General features: G+C 42.5%; 1 protein-coding gene across 3 annotated transcripts in view; it reads left to right on the top strand.

Annotated features, from left to right (window-relative positions):
- NGEF (neuronal guanine nucleotide exchange factor) overlaps positions 1-18,849 on the top strand; it is a 305,718-nt gene that overhangs the window by 218,445 nt on the left and 68,424 nt on the right. The gene's annotated exons all lie outside the window — the stretch shown is intronic.

Genomic DNA, 18,849 nt, shown 5'->3' with positions numbered 1-18,849 from the left:
CTGCTGGCATGTCAGTGTGAGGTACATGTGTGGGGTCAGTGCTGGCATCTCAGTGTGAGGTACATGTGCGGGGTCATTGATGACATCTCAGTGTGGGGTACATGTGCGGGGTCAGTGCTGGCACCTCAGTGTGATGTACATGTGCGGGGTCAGTGCTGGCACCTCAGTGTGATGTACATGTGCGGGGTCAGTGCTGGCATCTCAGTGTGAGGTACATGTGCGGGGTCACTGCTGGCATGTCAGTGTGAGGTACATGTGTGGGGTCAGTGCTGGCATCTCAGTGTGATGTACATGTGCGGGGTCAGTGCTGGCACCTCAGTGTGATGTACATGTGCGGGGTCAGTGCTGGCATCTCAGTGTGAGGTTCATGTGTGGGGTCACTGCTGGCATGTCAGTGTGAGGTACATGTGCGGGGTCAGTGCTGGCACCTCAGTGTGAGGTACATGTGCGGGGTCAGTGCTGGCACCTCAGTGGGATGTACATGTGCGGGGTCAGTGCTGGCATCTCAGTGTGAGGTACATGTGCGGGGTCACTGCTGGCATGTCAGTGTGAGGTACATGTGTGGGGTCAGTGCTGGCATCTCAGTGTGATGTACATGTGCGGGGTCTGTGCTGGCACCTCAGTGTGAGGTACATGTGCGGGGTCAGTGCTGTCACCTCAGTGTGAGGTACATGTGCGGGTTCATTGATGACATCTCAGTGTGAGGTACATGTGTGAGATCAGTGCTGGCACCTCAGTGTGCGGTACATGTGCGGGGTCAGTAATGGCATCTCAGTGTGAGGTACATGTGCGGGGTCAGTAATGGCATCTCAGTGTGAGGTACATGTGCGGGGTCATTGATGGCATCTCAGTGTGCGGTACATGTGTGGGCTCAGTGCTGGCACCTCAGTGTGAGGTACATGTGCGGGGTCATTGATGACATCTCAGTGTGAGGTACATGTGTGAGATCAATGCTGGCACCTCAGTGTGCGGTACATGTGCGGGGTCAGTAATGGCATCTCAGTGTGAGGTACATGTGCGGGGTCAGTGCTGGCATCTCGGTGTGAGGTACATGTGCAGGGTCATTGACCGCATCTCAGTGTGAGGTACATGTGCGGGGTGCGTGCTGAACACTTGAATGCCTTGTATGGCCGTTAAAATGAATGATCCACTGATAAATATATATACAATTTAATGTTTACAAGTGAATTTTAGAATCATAATTTGCAGTGCCACTCTGCCAATTCACACAGAACATCTCCCTAATCTCCGCAGTGTTGAATTCTATTAGAGTAACAAGAAAATTCATTGGGCCTGTTTACGTCAATGTATTTGTAATGAATTTTCCATGTGTTATTTCATGCTTCAAAACATTAAATGTGAACTATATTATTCTTAATGAGCTTGTTCACACCTAAGCTTCAAAGCACAGAAACTCTGTTCATGCTACGGGTTTTATCTTATCATTTCCATTCCACCACCAGAGTCCTGCTCAAAGCAGCAAAACCACATTAAAAAAATGTGTATTTTAGATGCAGTTTTTATGCGTTTTTGCTGAAAACTGATTGGTGTGAAAAATCAAAGTAAGGCATAGTCCCATTTCTATCCTTAGAACTGCACAGATCTTTGAATGCCTATAATCAGGAGAACTAACTAAATTAATTTCAGTCTAATATCTTGGACTACCTTCAGTACGTAAGAAAACTATGAAAAGAATTTTGGAATAATTCAGTTTTAGAAATTTTTACATGTTCTTTCTTATCTAATGGCTGTAAAATATATGCGACTGAAGAAAGGGCTTTTGTCTCAAATTGTTGTATGCTATTTACACTTACATCGTAAGTGTAAATTGCATTCCCTAATTTACATTGGATTCCGAATCGCACGTATCTTTAGATCCGTGTGACTCGCACGAATACTATGCAAATAGCACACACTAGGTAAGACACACTGCTTTGTCTGTCTTATGGGCCGGTGCTCATGACACACTTAAATGTTGCAGCGGCCACGTAAGGCAGATAAATATATAATTAATAATATTTTTTTTAAAAATGGCGTGCCACTTATTCCCCCCTTCCCAAATAGCTTAACCAACCCCAGTGCTGCCAACTTAGGCTGGTGTTAGCACAATTGGGAAGACAAAGAGTGTGTGGACCCCTCGAATTTACTATTATCAGCACTAGGCTTTTGCCAGCCTGGGCTGTAGCATTATCATCATCATCATTGATACCCTCAGGACTGGTTTGGAATTATGGCAGGGGGACCCTAAGTCGGTCAGCATGGGGCTGGATTCCCTAGGGAGTTCGGGCCTGCATGAAAAAAAAATGCATGCCCTTGCCCCCTAAGTTTAACCAGCCTTGTACTGATAGCACTAGGGCTCTTCCCACAACCCTGAGGCAGTAGGTGTGTGGTAATATTAAATTATTAAATGTCTAAATCCATATTGTAACCTGGCCCCAGCATGCCCAGGCTGCCATTAAGTGTTTAGGCATGCTGGTGCTTGTAGTGCTACAAGCGTCAGCATACCCATGGCTGCCAGGGCATGCCTATACATGGGGAGCCACAAGTGCCAGCACTAATTAGGGGATATAACTGAAAAAATGAGTGCTTCTTTAAGAAAATAACATCTTAGTAGACTTATGATCATGTACAAATCTGGGGTCTTCCTAAATGACTGGTACTAGACGTTTTCTGTAGGTTGTGTTCAATAGCAATTTTTTTCCCATAAACCCGTAATCCTAAAATCATAATCTATAGGCCACTTGCATTAACATATAAAAAAGAGTTATTGAAGAAGTTATTTTCTTTTTGGTAGATAAATAGAAAAACACATTGGCATATTCAGAGTGTCAGATCAATCACTGAGAGTTTTCCCTGCCAATATTACCATGTGCTGTATAAAAACATTACACAAGTCTTACTGTCTGATATCACCATCACTGACTATCGGGGGCTTTTCATGAAAGGTGACGGTTTTGGTGGAAAAATAATTCTGGCCCATTTGTACATGTATGTCCTCTGAAAAGATAAGTAACTCATGAAACATTACAAACAATGCTATCCTTTAATCTGCACTGTCCCTAACAATTAACCTTCGTCCTCTATCACTCCTTTTCCTCATTTACAAACACGTTGTTTCTTAAGACCAGTGTGCTGTGCACATCATTAATGACTTTACTGCCTTTTTTGACAAATTGTAATATTTTGATTCCCTTTGTTGGGTGAAGAGTATCACCAACATTCATGCAAAACTGCACTGGACATTGTTCTTAAGGAGAACAAGTCACCAGGTTCTGGATTCCTATTTTATTTATTCATGTTTGCCTGGGAGAGCACTTCACTCTGCTTACAACTATATCCGTCTAATGCATTATGGGGTCTATTTATCACTGGGGCATATATATATATATATATATATATAGTGCATAACTGTATGTCCAGCATTCTGTCTGCTCTTCCCTTCAGACTTGAGAACGCCGACATTGTCCAACGAGTACGTCTCAGTCTTGCATCACTCTGGGGAATGTCAGAAGCAGGGCTGGCCAGGCTACACTGGGACAGGGCTAGTGATGTCACAACAAGTGTGAGTGGCTTGTTGGGCTTTAGAGCATTTTCTCCTGTATGAGATCCACTGCATCATAGATGAAGCATGATAAAGCACAAAGTTAAAGTATATTGTTTATTATTATCCTCAATTTCCACTGCAGCTTTGTTACAAAAATGACGTTTAATTAGGTATTTGCTTGTTCCATCAAAAACAAAAAACCATCCTCACAGCTCTGTCTAAAGTGCCGCTGATATAGAACAAACAGCTCAACTGATAAAGTGTTGCATGACAGTTGTGCTTGTGAGGCAAAAAAAGCATAAGAAGTAAAACAAGTGCCTCACAACAGTGTATTGCAACAGATCCTTCATGTTCTACTATGCTTTTATTCTATCAAGGTATTCCTTGTTCCTGTTTTAAAGACATTGGAATACTTTGTAGTTTTATGTAGGGATGGCAACTCTGTTTTAAAATGTATTAAATATGATTATTTGAAATACAATAAACTAATATAAGAATCATGTCTCATGGGCATTTGTTGTTTTATTGTATTTTAGTCATGTGAGCAGGTCACAGGTTTAGTGTCCTATTTCCTTAGAGAAAGTAATGCTTTAGAATTGTATTATGATGATGTTCAGTGGGCTGGTCATGTTAGGTAGATGCACTGTTCTATGTCTACATAGAGCCTAAATTGTATTTAGTTGTCCTGTCAGATTGGATGTGGCAAGTTCTATGCTTGTATAGAGTGTAGTAAAATTGTATTATGGTTGTATCTAGTGGTCAGGTCATGTTGGGTAAGTGTAGTGTTATATGTTTGTATAGAGCAGTGCTCGTATTGGGCCGGTATATGGCATTATGCCAGACCGCCACTTCTCCACTTTCAAATTCCTTTCACATTTTCCATACCACCACTTCTAAATGTCCACTTCGACCACTGGTATAGAGTGTACTAGAATTGTGATATGTTGGGTAATTGTAGTGTCCTATGTTTGTATAGAGTGTAATAGAATTGTGTTATGATTATATCTAATGGTCACGTAGGGTAAGAGTAGTGTTTTTATGTTTGTATAGAGTATAAAAGAATTGTGTTATGATTTTATTTAGTGTGTCAGGTCATGTTGGGCAAGGCTGGGTACACACTACAGAAAATTTCTCCCGATGCAACATCTTCAAAGATTTTACCAATGACAGAAAAAAAAGAGTCCCGATCAGCATGCCAATTCTCGTGTACACACTATACAGGTTTTACACTATTTGCATTCGGATCTGTGCTCTTCATCTGTCATAACCATCAGCTGAAATGATTATGACTCTGCACACTACTTAGAGGTCTATGGACACTGCTGGTCGTGAGTGCAAACACACCGCAGAATTGGAACGATATCGTTCCATCGTTGAACCACATTTTTAGTCCGGTTTAAAAATCAAATGAAACAATACAATGTGCTTTGGAACGATTATCGTTCATCGTTGGAGCGTACATACTAATGCGATATCGGACCGAATGGTCATTTATCGTTTGATTGGCCAAATAATCAAAAACACTGTAGTGTGTACCCAGCCTAAGTGTGGTGGCCTATCCTTGTATAGAGTGTAATACAATTGTGTTATGATTGTATCTGGTGGTCAGGTTATGTTCTGTAGGTGTAGTGTCTTATGTTGATGGAGTGGGAGTGGCCAAAGTAGTGTAGAATTCTGGAGACAATCGGTCAATTTTAGGAACCAACAGGCTATTTTAAGGAGCCAGGTAAAATGTGCAGCCATTGGTAGTGATAGAGTTGACTCCCAAATGTGAGGCAGCCGCAATTACTTTTTAGGATTTGTGACTTCCTGGCATCTGAGATTGTCCAGCCCTGCTGTATAGAGTGTATTAGAATTATGTCGTAATCATGTCCAGTGGTAAAGTCATGTTGTTACCCAACATGACTTGACCACTACAGCACTCTATGTCTGTATAAAATGTAACAGAATTGTATTAAAAAAACGAGCTATCAACTCATATATAAGCAGAGCATCAACATCAGTCACTCAAATATGTAAAATCTACTATTAGTAAGCGCAGTTAGTTAAGATTGGAGGGAAGATTGTCGTGCCTTGGTCCTGTACTTTGTGCTGTATCTCTCTATGGCACAAGCTATTATCTTCTTAAGGTCATATATCGGTCAACTAGAATTCTTTTTCACACTATTACTCTTTGGACATAGTTAACAAAGGCTTAAATGATCAAATATCATATAGATAGATTGCTCTGTATAGTACTTCAGATTTTATGTCAAAAAGTAAAACCTTAGTACATGCAATGTGGCAGAAAGTTAAATGCCATGTTCATCATTTAAAACCCAGTGTTCAGCACATACTTCATATCCTCATGACTACCATATATAACATATACAATACAATTACATACACAATTACATGGACAGCATCACCATCCCTGTCAAAGATATATATACTACATCTATTCCACCATATACAGCCACCTCTTATCACCACAAAACCCCATTATTCTGCCATTAAAACCCCATCAGCCACAATATAGTAATATTATACCAAGCATCGAAGACAGAAGCTGATTCCTTGGCTGCCACTTTCCCACCTATGGGCATTATACGGCTGGGCAGCAAAGCAGCTGTCATTCACTTGATAAATGTCACACTAGTGCTCTCTACCTTATGTAACAATGTCCTTTGAAGTATGTGTTTGTCGTACACACTGGAGATGTTACTAGGTGCGGTTGCAGTTTCTATGAAAATAGATATTCATTAACTGCATTAACTCATCTTATGTCCCATTTGCATGAAATGTTCCATTCTTTGTGTATCACATAAAACTCAGGTCAAAGTAAGCGCTCCATGCATAAACTGCATAGGTCACATGTCAATTTCCATGAACTTAAACCTTTAATGGAAAGTATTACTTATAGCTTGAAAGTATTACTTATAACTTGAAACTTGAAACCAAGAATAAACACACAGACAACAGATGTAACTTGGCAAAAGGTAATTGTTTATTTTATTTAAATGAAGTAACTAGAAATGGCGGCGAGAGCAGAGCAGTCAGCAGCCAAAACACAAAGTCAAACAGTGGAAGGTGATACCATTATCCACTGGTCCCAGGAGTAAACTCCTTTGCGATTGACTTGTGTTAAATTTGGGCTAACGAGGCGACTGCACCCCTCTTGGACTCGACATTGGCGCCTGCTCAAAGCCTGTCAAGGGGTCCGTCACTCTGAAGGACCATGAGTCGCGATACTTCGGAAGGGGCAATGACCCCAGCCATACCGGTAACACCTTCTGCTTATTAACCGCTGACTGCCCGCTCTCCTACCACAGCTGAGGCTTCTACTAAATCACAGCTCGCCACTACAATGACCTCACTGACTTGCCCAACTGTGCAAAAATGTGCTCATTAAAAATAACCATACCCTCGTTGTTCAAATGGACACCATTTTGGTGAAAGAGGTGACCTTGCTCCACCCTTATTAAAGGGTGATCAATAGACATACCCCCTACTCTTTTATTACTAGCTCTATGGACCTGTTCATCTTCCTCATGATGATGCCCATCTTTTTGCTAGGAACCTGAGATCTCCATGTGATTCGGGGAATAATCTTCATCATCATCATCATCATCATTTATTTATATAGCGCCCGCAGATTCCGTAGCGCTTTATAATCTTTGACCAAATTAAAGTGATTGCAGGCCATCTTGACCAGATGGTCCTTAAATCTTCCCTTATAGTAACAAGCAGGCCTTACCAACTCCTAGGTCGTTCCCTCCCAGATGAATAACTAGTATATCTGGTGAGCGTTGGTTCTTAATTTCGTCTTCAATTAATGGGATAAGGGACTCCCATTTTAATCCTTTCTTCCCTACCCATCTGATGTTAACTGGCAAGGGGAAGGAACTCCAGTCTTTAGCTAAACCCAGTACACAAAAGAATGGCCCATGATCTTTGAGGGGGTGACACCTAGGCAAATGAGAAGAAGCTCTTAATACGATTGCAGCACAGGAATATACGAAAGGAGGGAAGGGTGGGGAGAGGGAAGCACAGTAACCCAAACGAAGGTAAAAACCCATGAAAACGCTGGAGGTGCACCACTAATCAGGCCTTTATCCAAGGAAAAAATGGGAGAAAATCCCTTTGTGCCCCCGATAAAATGAGACGAGCAGTCTAGCCCTGGTTTACCAGCCAGGTGAAAGGGGATTTCCTTTTGGGACCTAATGTATCTTTTGTAAGCTGCGGACATCCAACGACCTAGTTGTTTAGTAGCCTCCGTAGGAGCCCCCATTTCGGCCGCAGCAGTAGCTGCCCCAATTCTGAATGAGTGGGTGCCGTATAATTTAGGATCATAACCAATTCTGGCCAGGGATAACTTTATCAGAGCGTTGAATTGAAATTTCGGCACGGGGGAGCCAGCAGCATGAATCAACCATATGTCTCCCACCTGGGGACGTACCCTTGCCCATCTTGAACAAAGGGCCACTGGACATATAGTTTGGTCGTCCCGAGCCGGTAAAAACAGCCATTGGCCCTTTCCAAATTGGTCAGTCTTGGACTTAACAACTTTATAATACACATGAGTATCAGTGCTCACAATGTTCCTAGTTAGCAAAGCAGCGCCATGACTTTCACTGGAATGGGCAACTAACTCGCATATGCGGAATGCTCCATAAAAAGCGAGGGAAAAAGCTAAAAAGAAGGGATTGGAATGAATCAGTTGCTATCACTGGCAATACACTAAGGATTTGTTTAAGTATATTATTGTCAATGCGTCTTCTTTTATCTGGAACTGTAGGACGGATCTTTGCCCAGACTTTAAGGTCTTTGGATGTTAGGAATGATTTTGTGGGGTCAAACCTATTGTGTAACTGTGACATGAAAGAAATTTTCCCTATTGTCTTGGACATGGAGGTTTTAGAAGGGCCATTCTTATATTTGGACTACGGCCAGTTGTGTGACACATTAGGTGCCTACCGGAGTATGTGAGGGGAACCCGGGCACCAACTCCGAGTGACTATTGGGGTGGTACAATCAATGGGATATTGCACACCTAAAGCTAGTGACTCCAGAGAGAATAGAAGCGGGGAGTCATGGGGGGCTGCTGCTTCCAGGCAGTTTGAGGCCTTCTCTGTCTAACAGCCCATGGGGATGGCGGGGGGTCAAAAGAGAAGGACATAAGTGGTGGGGGGCGGGTGGATCGCAACCATGGCCCACTTAGAGTGTTCCCTTGAAGGAATGGGCGGGGGTCAAGGGGGGTGTGCACCTTGGATCTTTGCAGCCTAGGGGGAGTGGAGGGAGAGAATTGGGACTGTCCTCTGTAACGTGGATACGAGTAGTGGGGGGGGAAGGGAGGAGTAGTGCTTTTAACAGCCCTCCTATCAGCCCAGGCACCCTGGTTGTCGTTGTCAGCCTCCCCTCATTGCTTGATGTTGCTAATGTGTGATGACAGTGAGAGAAAAGGGGAAGAGGATCCCCTCTCCTCACTGCCTGTAGTGCCGCTTGTTTGTACAGAGACTACGGAGTCGCGCGAACACACCACCTGCTCCGGAGCCCGGGACCTGATTCTGACTGCCCCACCACCTGGGTGAACACTTGAGGGGGGACGTGAACCGCTCTCCTGGGTCTGGGCATAGCGAAGGGAAGACAGGGAACAGGGGAAGGAAATGTACAGGGGGTAATCTAAGATGGCGGGGAAACGAGGGTATATGAGGGGAAGGCGGGAAAGCAGGGAAAGGGAGAAAGAAATGACAGGAGAAAGAATAAAGAGAAAAACAGGGAGAGAGAGAACGGAAGACAGATTGCAAACAGTGAAATAAAAGGACTTGAGATAAATGATACTGAGCCTGTGACTCCTGTGTCTTCTTCCAAGCGATGCAGGAAGGAAGAGACTGGCCGCCCACAGAGGGAGGATATTTCACGTGAGAACTATGGACCCTCCCTGTGCATTCATTGGCTGGCCTCTGCATCCTCATTAACCCCCATTAATATTAAGTCCCTGTCAGACCCCAATCATTAGTTTAGGCACGTTCAGCCTATTACGTCACTTAGCACTATCAATGTTTTGATATTACCTCTAATAATAGTTACTAGTAATATTAATATATTAATAATTTGTGACACAATATACACATACATGGTCAATGAAACCTACTGTACTAGCTGTTAGCGATTATATAATGCAACAGTGACCAACATTTAGACACATGGAACACTTACAATCCACACACACATAGTGCTGTTTAGACAGACATATGGTACAAGACCCAAAATTATAATAAGGCTTCTTGACAGTGTAGTTTGGGGAAAGACCACATAAGCCTCAATGTGTGTATGGCAGACAGGGCTTCCAAGGGGAATTCAGGGCCCCGGTACAACAAATTCATGGTGCCCCCCCTTATAGTTGAGTAAGCAAAAAAAAATTGCGCCGGCGCTAAATTTTTCAGAGGTGTGGTCACACAATTGGGGGCGTGGCAATGTGCCATTGGGGCGTGGCTAGCACAATAAAATCACTAGGTCCTGAATTCCCCAGAGCGTGACATTTGTCCAAGCACTCCTGACTTTCAGGACATCTAGCACCCTTGTGTAGTATAGGAAGAATGCAGTATGTACAGAAAGAGTTCAGTCTTGGCCTGCGCCCACTGGGCTCACCAAACACTCACCAAACATTGGCATTGTCCCTACTAGAATCACAACATTTCACACACTATGCTGCTCTGTCCTACCTGTTCTTCTCACTTTTACCACATGTGGCTGCTGGTTTCTTTAGTTGCGGCTTGTCTGGATCCTGGAATGTTGGAGGACCTATTTGGGGAAAAAATGGCTACATTTAGAAAATTACAGCCAGCCCCACCGTTAAATCAATAGCATCCATGATTAATAATTAGGCCTTTCTCCAGCCCCAACATTAAAATAGTATTCCCATTACCCCGAAAATAGCAGCCATTAATTAGCCACCATCTACCTCATACACACTACATTGCCAAAAGCTCCATGTCATCACACACACATTACTGTGCCCCTTTATCATCACCACGCTATGCCCCCTTATGATCACACTGCGCCCTCCATGCTGCCTTTGCCCCTTTCTTTAACCCCCTGTGCCATGCTGCTTTTGTCCCTCTTTTCTTTAACCCCCAGTGCTATGCTGCTTGTCCCTCTTTTCTTTAACCCCCTGTGCCATGCTGCTTGTCCCTCTTTTCTTTAACCCCCTGTGCCATGCTGATGTTTCCCTGTCTAATAAATTAAAAGGATATTTAATCAAATATTGGACCAAGCTCTTCAAGCTTGCTTGCAATTTGAAATATGCTAAAGCACGAATGCTGTTTACACATTAATATGAACTTCTTATTACAGTTTGTTTTAACTTTTCCCTTTGTTTTTGCTTTTTTGGTGTGTCTACCTTTTCCACTCTTTTGGGTGATCCCCTAGTGTTTGTTACTTTGTTTTCATTAATGTGGCACCATATAAATAAAAGATAATAATAATGGATTCCTGGAATCTGGTCATCGGTGCTTAACTTTCTTTTATCTTAGTAACAACTCATGAAGTCACTACTCTTACTATGTATTATATCCTACTTTCTAACAAAATCTAACTTGTAAATCTAACTTGTAAAGATGCTATCCAGTGGTCAAAGTGAAAATTTAAAAGTGATGATATGGAAAATGTATGTGAATGTAATATCAAAGTTTTACAATGAAGGCAGTAGGAGAAGTAGCAGTATGGTATTACCAGTCCACTTCGACCACTGATGCTATCTCAAACTATTGACTTACTGACTAAATTGAGAGGCAATAGTTTGATTACAGACAGGTTACCAGAAAACTGCTAACTTTCTGACTAAAACAACAGACAATATTACACTTAATGACAAATTATTAATAACTGATAGACAATATTTTCTTTCTGACAGGTTATAACTAAATTGCTAACTTCTTGACAGGTTATTAGCAAAACTACTAACTACCTATCTTTTATCCTGTTCTCTCTTCTTTAAATGTGTTTGTCTCTGCTTGGCTAGTAACGTCCTTCATTTTATAATGTTCTCGCGGTCGAGGTTTAATATGGTGGCTGGTTATTAGGGAGGGGCCAACCACCAGGAAGGACATGAAGGCCAGAGACCCAACCCCTTATAGAACAAGTCTGTCACAATCAGTCTAGGACAACAGACCAGGGCCTCGGGCCTCTCCATCCCCATGCCAGCTCAGCTATGGGTGCAGTTTTGGTCCATTAGCCAAGATGCCAGAATGGGGCCTCCTTGATTTATGGGCCCATGTACTGCTGCGTTGCCCCTTTTGATCTCTCAGCTGTCCTCAGTTTCACTTCTCACTCTTTATCTTGCTCCTCTCACATCGTTCACTCACAACAAAATCAGATGTTCATCAACAATCAAAACCGCAGCACAAGCTGTTTTCCCAATGACATCTGATTGCACTGATCGGACACAGCTTTTTTCTTGTCATTGCATTGAATGAAGTGGGCCCCAAAAATTTACATTCTTGTATAAAGTTTTATGGAGGGCATCAAGGGCCCACTACACAAATGGGATGAAGCCCAACCTCCGATATCTGTGAGGAGGTGGAAAATTCAAGGCCTCCAATAAAACAGAGACGACCCCCTAATTGCACCCTCTCCAACGCCATGAATCTCATTAGATAACCCTGTCCTGCAACATAAAGTATAATTGTTACATGTGGGTACATACATAGATGGAGTTATGCACTTAATCCACACGCTGGAAAAAAGCCTAATACACTCACTGTTTCCAGCAGAAATTGTAACATTTTATACTATTGCAGACACCATCATTTTAAAGAATAAAAAACAAACAAACAGATACATTTGCATTGTAAATGGCCCTAAGCATCCGATCATTCCTGATTGGAGTAAAATTGAGTTATTTGATTGTTTTGGCTTTTTAAGCCTTTCAAACAACATTGACAAACACAGTAATTGTAGCTTGCAGGAGTCCTCTGCTATAGTGGAATTATCTGCACTCCCCGGATGGATTGCAGAATGTTGTATCGGATTGCTGTTGTCTCAGTCTTTGTAACCATGGTGGTTAAATCATATTAAACAGTATTACCCTATACAGTTGTTTCTGTTCTCTAGCGCAGAGTTAAACATATCTGGTGACAGCAGGCAAGACACACAGGAATCTGTATTGCATAAGATGGGGTTGTAAATTAATGCCCTGACATGTCTTATTGAAGCTACTGGTGTCTTTTTTTGTGTTCACTTCAAGGAATTTGTCCATGGATCCTCTTTACAGTCACTGAGTTACTGGCATGACTGGATTTTGTCAGAGTTTCCTTTCTGTGTCTGTTACTTTTCACTTATATGTTCCCCAGTGGAAGGATGCAGTCGGAGAACCTAACAGATAACTTATGTGTGAGAAAGGAATGTCTAAGTCCTTCAATGAATTGATGTTTGTTCTTGTATAAGAGAACTCAATGTAAACTTGCAAAGATCCTGAAAACACACAGGGGGATATTTATTAAGGATCAAAGTGGTGTTTCGGCACAGAGTCCCCCGGAAACGAGCCTATTTTAGCTGAGTTACGACCCAGCACTCTGGTGCACCTTTCTGCCCCTTCCCCCTCCTCCTATCTGACCCTGACACCCACCTAATACATTGATTCAGGAAGAAACATGCAATAATAGAGCAAAATATGGAACTGCACCTGGATTTGTGTGACAAGTGTTCTTCATACTTGACAACTTTTCCTCATTGGCTGCAGGGAGATCCCGGGGGAGGTGGGCATGCGGTGGTGGGGCTTGATGAATTGCATCATTTTGGCCCCGCCCTCTAAACGATTGACGCAATATTTGCATCTGTAAGCTCCGCCCCCTGATGCTTATCTATTGTGGGGGCGAGAACCAGGAGGTTGCCCTGCTCTCCCAGAAATGCAGGAGTCTCCCGGACATTCCGGGAGAGTAGGCAACTATGCGTTAAAGAAAAGCAGCTAATAATTCTCTAGAGGCTGAGGTGTCTTTTACATTTCTGTCTCCATTACTGAAGTCATGTAGTCTTACCTGTCAGTCTTTGATAAAATCTTGGTCTCCATGATAATGGGCACCTCTTTAGGCATCAATACATGGACATAGGACACAATTTCTGAATTGTGTCACCATGCCACAGATGGCGAAGCCAACCACGTCTTGTACTGGCTCAGCATCAGGGAGAATGCCAGACTCTTCAGGGAGTGAGGGAGATCACCCCTATTTCAGGGAGTCTCCCTGACATTGAGGGACAGTTGGTAAGTATGTTGTCCTTCCTATAATGCTGTATCTGGCTTGAATATTGCCTGCAGTGCAGCCTGTCACACACAAAATGGGTTACCTCCCGACTTCACTATCAAACAGGTCCTTGTGATCTTGTCACTGGCTGATGATATTGTTGTGTGACAGAATGAATGTAGTGCAGCAGCCACAGCAAACAGCAGACAAAAGTGCACAGAATGTCTTTTATAATGTGAACCCAGATTTACTTGATTGTTCTTTCACAGCAGACTGTATACATTGGCAGTAATATGCCTTACACACCCATATATAAAATAGAAGCTCTTTATGGGTTCGGATGTAATGACATAAGCAGTCCTGCCTATGTGAAATCAAAGGTCACATTTTTATTATGCAAAACACTGGGAACACACTGTTAACATGATATTTGTTCAACCGTCCCTTTTGTCCTTTCTGTCCAAATTGCTGCCAGAGTTCAGGCACCAATACTGTCAGTTTGGGACAGCAAAACATAATCAATTATTAACCATAGTAAATAAGATCTCCAAGATGAAGGCAATGTAATTACACAAATCCAGATATGCTGGAGCCTATGCTGTGAGCACCAACAGATATTTTGTTTAAGTTCTCATTTAGAAGTCAATTTGGGGCCGAAACGTACGTCATTCTTACCAACTTTTCCTCCAGGAGGGGAGGAGGGTGTGTGATGACGGAGGGGACAAGGCTCTGGGAGATCCAGGAGGGGAGGAGGGTGTGTGATGACGGAGGGGACAAAGCTCGGTGAATCGCATCATTTTGGCCCAGCCCCCAGTGAGACATTTTACCGCAGCGGCAGTACATGTAAAATACAGACCTAAAAATCTGTGTTCTTACTTGAGTATTTTGACTTGCACATGTCTTAAGACATAAAAGCATTATGAGAAAAGGATTTGTGAGACTTAGAGCTTCTCACAATACATCAAGAGGTTACCGCCAGCAATGGCCAGAGGTAGGACCCTCTAGCGAACGGTTTCGCCAGCTTTCTCTTTAAGATGGATCCCAATGTTACATGTCCTGCCAAAATCCTCTCAGGATGCTGGTAATGTAGGTAGCAGGGGAGAAATAGGAAGATATCATAAATATAGAGCATACAGAGAGAGAGCAAACTTTACATAATGGACAACTAATTGCAGGTCTCATCACCCACAGTGTTTACAAACGGACAGTTGTCTGAAATGTTTTATTGATGAATTCTCTAAACAAATGGGATAAAGTAAACTGGAGCGAGTCCACAAGACCTGATGCTTTGGCGCTGTCCTAACCCAGTGGTCTAGCCATCACAATTTGGCCATTGTCAAAGTCGCTCCGATCCTTACACTTGCCCATTTTCCCTGCTTCCAACACATCAACTTCAAGAACTAACTTCTCACTTGCTGCCTAATATATCCAACCAATCAACAAGTGTCATTGTAACAAGATAATCAATGTTATTCGCTTCGCTTCTCAGTGGTTTTAGTGTTGTGACTGATCGGTGTATATCTCTCATAAACAAGCGTAAAATACATCACCATGTACATAGGACACTAGCCCTTACATATGCTGCAGAACAGTATGACAGAAGCCCGTGTAGAACTAGCTGCGCACAATCTATGCAGAGCAGTAAACCCAGCAATCCTGCTGCTCTCTCCCATGCCAGCTAAGTGCAGCAGGACCCCGATATAACTACAAATGTATGTTCAGCGATAAGATAAGTCCTTTGTAAAATGTATAAATTGCTATGTCGGTCACTAGCTTACAAATTGATCATACAATCGCTATAGGGACATATTAGCGGTGAACCATTTATAGACTGTAATTTCTACAGTTTGTCACAGGCATTGAAAGAGATTGCCTTTGAGTAAGAGTGAGTAATACACATCAGGGAGTATTTGAGAACATGTGACTGGTATTCTGATACTCCAATGTAAAGGCAGGTAGTTGTTCCTCTCAGCCACCGATTAGAAGATAATACTGGGAGTTGTAGTCCAACAATAATTGGGGCACCACAGAATGTCTGATTATGATCTAATAAATATTTCACCTTTTTGCAAACAGTGAGGTCCATGTATTATTTTACGACGACAGGTCTGATTTTATTTGGCCACTTATCGCAGCAATAGAAAATCACCTAATGCTATCATTTATTATTACAACCTCACTGAGGCAGCTGGGCGATACTCAGCTGTCGTACGTAATACTGACCTGGAGCAGGAGGAGTTTACTTACCAGTTTGCCGCTCTAGTCTGAATGTGACCCAGCTAGCCGGTTTACACCCTATAGCATACCTGCCAACTCTCCCGGAATGTCCGGGAGACTCCTGAAATTTCGGGTCAGTCACGGACTCCCAGGAGAGCTGGCAAATCTCCCGCAACCCGCTACTTGTGTCACAAAATGACGCGATTCACAGTGAATTGTGTTATTTAGGCCACGCCCCTGTCGCGCGTGGGAGGAGGGGGGCAAAATGATACATTTGGCCGCCTCCTCCCGCCATGCCCCTCTCCCGGAAAGAACTTGCCCAAAGTAGGCAAGTACGCCCTATAGGGATTTTGCCTGGTAATAAATAGACCCCAATGTTTGTTTCTGTTATTCCTGAATAAGAAACCTACTCTTAGGTCTTCCTGGTCATATAATGCTCTGTGATTGTATCCAGAAGGTGTCTGTGTTGGAGATACAACCATAGCACAGTTAGAAACACTTGTCAGCTCAGTACATGGTGCTATATACCTTTATTATTTAGTGTGGAGATTTTCATTGTAAATCTCCTTTGCTTACACTTGAAGAGTTTGTAGAGAATCCGTTAGCTAGCTGGGTGCTTTCTGTGCGCTACTGTTTCTGAATGTTAACCCCTCCAAACACTGGAGGCAAAGAAGAAACCAACTAACTTTGCATGGATGGGATAAGCTCTGTAACTTCAATTACATTTCCTGTATGACAAGAAGACGACAGACTTATGATCTCTCTCTCCCATGCATTTGCTTAGATCAATATTATAACAACATGCTTCATGATAATGTAACTTTGAAGCTTTACAAAACAGCAAAACTGACAATTAAACAATGAGAAGAGTTAGGGGCATTGTTATTTTTTTAGACTATGGACAATATCCCTTACAGACAGAATGTTTCATCCTCAGTATGACTCATCAGTGCAAGACAGTATGTTCTTGCTAGCATGTGACACATTATAGTGATAGCTATATTGAAACAATAGAAATATTTGTCATCATTTATATAGTGTCATAATATTACTTAGCAATGTGGAGAAAATGTAATCATTCAAATCTGTCTCTGCCCCATTGGAGCTTACAGTCTAAAGCTGGGTACACACTACACAGTTTTCATCCAATAATCGGCTAAATCAGCCGACATACGACCGCTCGTTCAAAAGTCGGGTCAGCGTGTGCAGTGACACGATGGTCGAAAGTCTGCCCAAATGGACGATTGTCGCCTCATTTGGTTGGTCGTACCGTTTAATATTTTCGTTCCAATCTCGTTTCCGCTGTGTAGTGTGTATAAAATTCCGACCGATCCACAACAGTGAGTACGAAATTACAGTCATTGCTCACGACAACATGGCTGTAAAAAGTCGCTAAAGGGACGTCTGCTCTTCCCTTTATCGTTCTAAACAAAGCTAGTGTGTATGCAGTCCATGGACCAAGCGATCGGAACATCAATCGCATGTAAAATCGCTCAGCATAAAATGTTGGTTGAAATTTCTGTAGCGTGTACCCAGCTTAAGGGGTTTATTTATCAAGACCCATTCAAAATTCTTATCACAGTGATAAAAGAATTTTGTCTCACCAGAATTTATGAATAAAATGTCACCGGGGCAGTTTAGTGATGGTCAGATCCCCGGAGATACTGGTTGGTAGCAGTAAGAGGAGTATTACCGTTTGCCAGGCTAGTGCACACACCACACTTCCCGTTTCAGATTCAATAATAAAAAAGTACAGTTTGTTAAAAAAAATAGGTGACAAAAATAAAATAAACTTTATTATAAAACAAATTGAAAGCCTTTTAATAAAGTAGGTTTTCTGCATTTTTTCCCCCTCAGGATGGCAATTGCAATAAGGAGTGCGGCGGTGGTATTTGTACCACCACTGTACAAGATAAATTGGCATCTTCTTTGCTGTGCATAGAGACGTTTCGCTGGAGGCTCCCAGCAAAGGCTGTCACCGGTGAAGACTGTCAGGGGCTTTAATAAATAGCCCTGATACTTAAATGAGCACTTCTCCTGCAAAAAGTGCTATGTTTTGACTATGGGTAATCTCATTTACATGGCATTCATGTGGGTCCATATTTTACCCAATGGATTTATTGAACATGGCACAGACTCAAACTGCCCTTCGCCTTTAGCCACCATGCTTCATCCTTGTTGGGGCTCCTCAGACCAGGATCTATTGGATGTTTAGTGCTGTGAACACCTGGGGGTAAATGTACCAAGCTGAGAGTTTCCCGTCAGGTTTGAAAAGTGGAGATGTTGCCTATATCTACCAATCAGATTCTAGCTATCATTTTGTAGAATGTACTAAATAAATGATAGCTAGAATCTGATTGGTTTTTAAACCCGCCAGAAAACTCTCAGCTTCACCATTTACCCCCTGGTGTTTAAAGAACTGACTGTTAGGGCTACCATGTAATCAACCAATACACAGAAGTCTATATCCCTGGAAAGAGAGACGTGTCTTCACGTTGTTCCTTGGAGGTATACTCATTGTTTCAGCGAGTCTCTATAGTGCCGCGCATGGTAACCAGAAAATCCTGTACTGCGGTGTCCTATCAAGGATATACAGGCTGTAGGTGGATATTTGATGTCAGCACAAGTCTGTCAAGCTGAAAAATGATGTGAGTTAAACTATGACTCACTTATGAGCTGCCAAGCAATGAAATTAATGCTAATTTGCATGCTCTCCTGTAAGTACAATATAGCTGTGTCTTTAATCTGTAAAATGCATAAAACATTTTGAAAATACCTCTTTAAATCAGCAAAATGCGAATTTAGCACTATTGAGAATTATGACCATGAAGGGGGTGTGCTGCAGACTGCAAGTTCCAAATAAGTAAG

The sequence above is a fragment of the Mixophyes fleayi genome, chromosome 3, assembly GCF_038048845.1.
Source record: "Mixophyes fleayi isolate aMixFle1 chromosome 3, aMixFle1.hap1, whole genome shotgun sequence".
Classification (NCBI taxonomy): domain Eukaryota; kingdom Metazoa; phylum Chordata; class Amphibia; order Anura; family Limnodynastidae; genus Mixophyes; species Mixophyes fleayi.
The sequence above is the reverse complement of the archived record's forward strand: the minus strand, read 5'-3'. Positions and strand labels throughout refer to the sequence as shown.